Raw genomic sequence first — 6,305 nt, 5'->3', positions numbered from 1 at the left:
TTCCCTAACATGACAACATTCCGGAACTTCTAACATAGAACTGGCAAACATGCTAGGACTTACAACATTGCGGAACATGACAATATTCTACTTATGCCAAATTGTAGAAAATGTCAACATTACAAGAAAGTCCAAACGTTTTAGAACTTGACAACATTCTGGAACATCCAACTAATTCTAGAATTGACAACATCTAGAACTCACCAATTCTACATTCTCAACATCGAACTAACATGTGCCAAATTCCGGAACTCAAACATTCTAGAATTAGCCAACATTCCCTAACATGACAAATTCGGAACTCCTAACATTCTAGAACTGGCAAACAGCTAGGACTTACCAACATTGCGGAACATGACAAATTCTTACATTATGCCAATATTGTAGAAAATGTCAACATTACAGAAAGTCCAAACGTTTGAGAACTTGAACAACATTCTGGAACATCCAACTATTCTAGAATTGACAACATTCTAAGAACTCACCAATATTCTAACATTGCTCACATTCGGAACTAACATAATGCCAAAATTCCGGAACTCTCAAACATTCTAGAATTACCAACATTCCCTAACATGACAACATTCCGGAACTTCCTAACATTCTAGAACTGGCAAACATGCTAGGACTTACCAACATTGCGGAACATGACAATATTCTACATTATGCCAATATTGTGGAAAATGTCAACATTACAGAAAGTCCAAACGTTTTAGAACTTGACAACATTCTGGAACATCCAACTATTCTAGAACTTGACAACATTCTAAAACTCACCAATATTCTAACACTAGCCAACATTGCCGGAACTCTCAAACATTCAGAATTAGCCAACATTCCCTAACATGACAACATCCGGAACTTCCTAACATTCTAGAACTGGCAAACATGCAGACTTCCAACATTGCCGGAACATGACAATATTCTTACATTATGCCAATGATTGTGGAAAATGTCAACATTACAGAAAGTCCAAACGTTTTAAGAACTTGACAACATTCCGGAACATCCACATTCTAGAACTTGACAACATTTAAAACTCACCAATATTCTAACACTTGCCAACATTCGAACATAATTCCTTTCCGGAACTCTCAAACATCTAGAATTTACCAACATTCCATAACATACACATTCGGAACTTCCTAACATCTAGAACGGCAAACAGGCTAGAACTTGCCAACATTGCGGAACATGACAATATTCTACATTATGCCAATATTGTGGAAAATGTCAACATTACAGAAAGTCCAAACCAAAGGTGTTCAATCCATTGCTTTTTTCACCAAAAACCTATACAGTAATCCTAGGCACTCAAATTAGTCATTAGTCTTTCTTAAACTGAGTAGTTTTCAGTCTCCAAGCAACACTGGTTTCCCTTCTTTTTAGATAAAGAACTGAGAGACACATATGGGAACAGGACTCTAACCAAGGAGGAGGAGGCATTCCTGAAGACTTTGAGCCCTGGTCACATCCTGGCCGTTTGCGACAGGGAGCAGCAACTCCTAAATTAATATTTATTCATGATGAAGACAGACATCTTCCCACTGCACACACTTGTGGAAATGAGCTTCACCTTTTTGTGAACGCAACAACAATGGCTGATGATGATGAATTAACGACTGCTTCCTAGTAGCACTAATGAATTGATCTTTTTCAGCACCATTTACAGTTTTTTCCATTTGCTTAAACACAATTTTGCAAACTAGGCTGGTTTTATCAAAATACAATTTCACCAAACCACACACCCAAACTGCAAAAACACCTCATATATCCACACAGAAAGCACTGCAACCAAAATCAAACTTTTGCACCAGATGGCACACACTTCATTCATATTCGTAGATTTTTCTCTAACCAACTACACACTGTTGGGCAGATATGAAAAGCACTCTCATCTTTAGTATGCTTTGCCAAAATACTAACATAGTTCAAACTGTAGAGAATTCTTCAGATTGTTCACATGCAACAGAAATATTGCAGATACACACATGTGCTTTGAAATATTTATTTATTTATTTTTCACCAAACAAGTCAGTGCAAACATATGCACAGCAATATATTGTACATTGGAGTGAACATCTTAACGGTGATCCGGGACGTTTTAAAGAAACAAAAAACAATATTTCAATCGATCTGCGGAAACGATCAGTGTGAAATGAAGAGTCAACACCGCAATTTGCTTTAGCCTATGTACTCCATCTCTGTATTTTTAATTTTATTTTTCATTTGTATTGTACAAAGTCACTTAATAAACCTGCAATGATAAAAAAAAAACTTTTTAATGTAATAAATTTCTCTGAGTCGTAACTCTAGAAAGTATCTTGAAAATGAGTGGAAGAGGCAAAACCGGTGGTAATCATGAGTTCCCGTGAAAAAACGGCACCTTCCAGCTGCCGCTCACAATAGTCGATACCCCGGGGTTCGGAGATGCCGTCGACAACAGCAACTGCTGGCAGCCGATCATCGACCACATAGACCAGTGTTTCCCAACCGGGGGTAGGGGTACGCGGAGGTACTGCAGGGGGTACGCAGCGCATGGGGAGATTTTTTTTTGAAGAAGAAGAAGGCGTTACAAAAACTGTAGTCCAAAAACGCGTAATATTCGTAATATGACAACAGAATGTCTGCTGTGTAAGTAATTTATTTAATAGGCCTACAATTTCCAAGATGATCGGCCTAGGCCTAAATATTCTCAGCAATGTCATATCCTGCTCATCAATAAAACGGTACTTTTGCGGCTGGAACTCGTTACCTCCGTTTCCAACGGATGACGCATATTAAAAATATCTGGTGGCTGCTACATGATGGATAAATGGTTAAAACGTCCAGTCTCTCATCTGGGTCCAGGGGGGACATCGGAGGAGACAGCAGAGAAACGAAAAAAAGAGGCAAAATCTAAACCTAGGCTGTACAATGATAAATATATTTTTCATGGTTTTACGTCTACGACGTCTTCGGAACTACCACAACCTCAGTGTTTTTTCTGTGGTGAAATGTTGGCTAACAGCGCAATGAAGCCAGCCCATCTGCAGAGACATCAGAGCACCAAGCACCCTTCAAAAGTAGGGAGAACCGAAGAGTACTTCAAGCGAAAGCTGACAGAATTCAAGGCAGGTCAGAACACAATTATAAAAGCCACAAGTGTGTCGAACAAAGCCCTGGAGGCGTCTTACACCGTATCACTGCTTGTGGCACAATCAAAAAAAAACACTCAATTGTTGAAGAATTAATTCTCCCTGCAGCGACACGTATGGCTGAAATTATGATGGACAAAAAGGCTGCAGAGACATTCAAGAAAGTTCCCCTGTCAAACAACACTGTGGCCCGTCGGATTGACGATATGTCTTTGGACATTGTGGGACAAGTCGTGAACAAAATAATACAAGCTGGTTATTTCGCTTTGCAGCTGGATGAAATGACAGATGTCAGTGGAGAAGCGCAGCTCCTGGCCTTCGTTCGTTACAAAGATGTTTCGGACATAAAGGAGCATATTTTGTTTTGCAAAAGACTGCCAGGAAAGACAACCGGGGAAAAAATGTTCCAGGTTATAGACAGTTTTTTCAAAGAGCATGATATACAGTGGAACCGATGCAACCATATCTGTACTGATGGCGCAGCTGCAATGACGGGGAGCGTGAAAGGACTGTTAGGACAAGTGAAGAAAGTAAACCCCAAGATTAAATGGATGCACTGTATTATTCATCGGGAAGCGCTGGCTAGTAAGAGAATGAGTCCCGATCTTAGTGCTGTTATGGATGACACCGTGAAAATCATAAACTTCATCCAATCCCGGCCACTGAATCACAGACTGTTCGAAACTCTTTGCCACGAGAGCGGCGCACAACACGACCAACTCCTGCTTCACACAGACGTCCGCTGGCTGTCTCGTGGAAAAACGCTACTGAGGCTGTATGAACTTCGTGGTGAAGGTTGTGTGTTTTTGAAAGAGCAGCTGCATCCTCTTGCTGCAGTGTTTGAGGATGACAATTGGGTGGCACGCCTGGGATATCTCGCTGATGTGTTCACCAAACTCAACGAGCTCAACCTCTCACTACAGGGCAAGGATTCACACATCCTGCGGATGTACGAGAAAGTGGAAGGGTTCACAAAAAAACAATGTGGCAAAACGATGTGGCAAAAGAAATGTGAGGAGGGTGATGTGAGCCATTTCCCATTACTTCATGCACATCTTGTCTCTTCTGCTGTCACCAGGGCTCCAGTGATTAAACTGGTGGAAGAACATCTGTCCAAACTCAGCACAGACTTTAACCAGTACTTTCAAGATATTGACAAAAAGTCAGAAAGCCTGGATTGGGTGAGAGACCCATTCACCACAACTGAGAGCAGCAACAAGCTTCCTGCAAGGCTGCAGGAACAGCTGTTGGATGTTTCTTCTGACCGGGGCCTGAGGGTGGCACACAAAGAAAAGACATTGACAGAGTTTTGGTGTGATGTGGAGAAGGAATATCCTGAATTGGGAAAACATGCATTGGTTGAGCTTTTACCTTTTGGATCAACATATATGTGTGAGGTGACATTCTCAGCTCTGACACACATAAAAACAAATAAAAGGAACAGGCTGGATGTGGAGAACAGCCTGATAGCAGCTGTTTCCACTCTGTCCCCAGATGTAGCTAAGCTGATGAAAGACAAGAAAGCTCAGGTGTCTCACTAAAGACCAGACAACTACAGTACAGGTACAGGTTTTGTTTCAGATATTAACAATACAAATGCCTGTTTAAGGAGAATGGAGGACACTCACACACCGTTTTGTGATGAATACATGTTAGTTAAATTATGTTACAGTTAGAGAGAGAGAGAGAAAGAGAAATGTTACCTGCTGTATTTTGAAGGTTATTTTGATTTAGTATTCAGGCTATTTTGGCCAATTATTTTTATTCCAAGAAAACATATTCTTTATTCTTATGTTGCATTAAGTTGATGCTAAAAAAGAAGGCGAGAGAGCCTGACAAGTTTATGTTCAGTTTAAGAAGATTAAATAAAATGATTTTCATCTATAACCGCTGTGTTATGCTCTATTTTTTTTGAGAATTTTCAACGCATATATGTGTGAGAGGTACTCCTGAAGTGACAAGAAGGCTCAGGGGGTACTCAAGCCAAAAAAGGTTGGGAAACACTGACATAGACAGCAAGTTCGAAGACTACCTGAACTCAGAATCCCGGGTGAACAGACGACAGATGCCCGACAGCCAAATCCACTGATGCCTCTACTTCATCGCCCCCTCAGGACATGGACTGAAGCCCTTGGACATCGAGTTCATGAAGCGGTTGCATGAGAAAGTCAATGTCATCCCACTGATCGCCAAAGCAGACACCCTCACCCGAGGAGTGCCTGCAGTTCAAAAAACAGATCATGCAAGAAATCCAAGAGCACAAAATCAAGATCTATTAGTTCCCCGAGACGGATGACGAAGAAGAGAACAGGCTGGTGAAGAAGATCAAGGACAAGTTGCCGCTGACTGTAGTAGGAAGCAACACCATCATTGAGGTGAACAGCAAGAGGGTCCGAGGTAGACAATACCGCTGGGGGGTTGCAGAAGTTGAAAACAGCGATCACTGCGACTTCACCATCCTCAGGGACATGCTCATCAGGACTCATATGCAGGACCTGAAGGACGTGACGAACAACGTCCACTACGAAAACTACCGCTACAGGAAGCTCGCCGCCGTCACCTACAATGGAGTAGATAACAACAGGGCCAAAGGCCAACTGTCCACCAAACTTGACACAGTTGATGGAATGAGTCCTCTGGCCCAGATGGAGGAGGAACGGCGAGAGCACGTGATGAAGATGAAGAAGATGGAGCAAGTGTTTGAGATGAAAGTCAAGGAGAAGGTGCAGAAACTCAAAGACTCTGAAGCTGAGCTCGAGCAACGTCACGAGCAGATGAAGAAGAACCTGGAGGCTCAGCACAAGGAGCTGGAGGAGAAGCGGTGCGTGTTCGAGGACGAGAGAGCAAACTGGGAGGCCCAGCAGCGCCCCCAGCGCCGCTCACAATAGTCGATACCCCGGGTTCGGAGATGCCGTCGACAACGCAACTGCTGGCAGCCGATCACGACCACATAGATCAGTGTTTCCCAACCGGGTAGGGGTACGCGGAGGACTGCAGGGGGTACGCAGCGCATGGGGAGATTTTTTTTTTGAAGAAGAAGGCGTTACAAAACTGTATCCAAAAACTCGTAATATCGTAATATGACAACAGAATGTCTGCTGTGTAAGTAATTATTTAATAGGCCACAATTTCCAAGATGATCGGCCTAGGCCTAAATATTCTCAGCAA

The 6,305-nt window shown here is 42.3% G+C and overlaps 1 pseudogene; it reads left to right on the top strand.

Moving 5' to 3' along the window:
- LOC113744364 (septin-7-like) overlaps positions 1-6,025 on the top strand; it is a 10,136-nt pseudogene extending 4,111 nt beyond the window's left edge.
- The last annotated feature ends 280 nt before the right edge of the window (positions 6,026-6,305 follow it).

This window comes from Larimichthys crocea, chromosome XXII (assembly GCF_000972845.2).
Source record: "Larimichthys crocea isolate SSNF chromosome XXII, L_crocea_2.0, whole genome shotgun sequence".
Classification (NCBI taxonomy): Eukaryota; Metazoa; Chordata; class Actinopteri; family Sciaenidae; genus Larimichthys; species Larimichthys crocea.
This window is presented reverse-complemented; position numbering and strand designations above follow the sequence as displayed.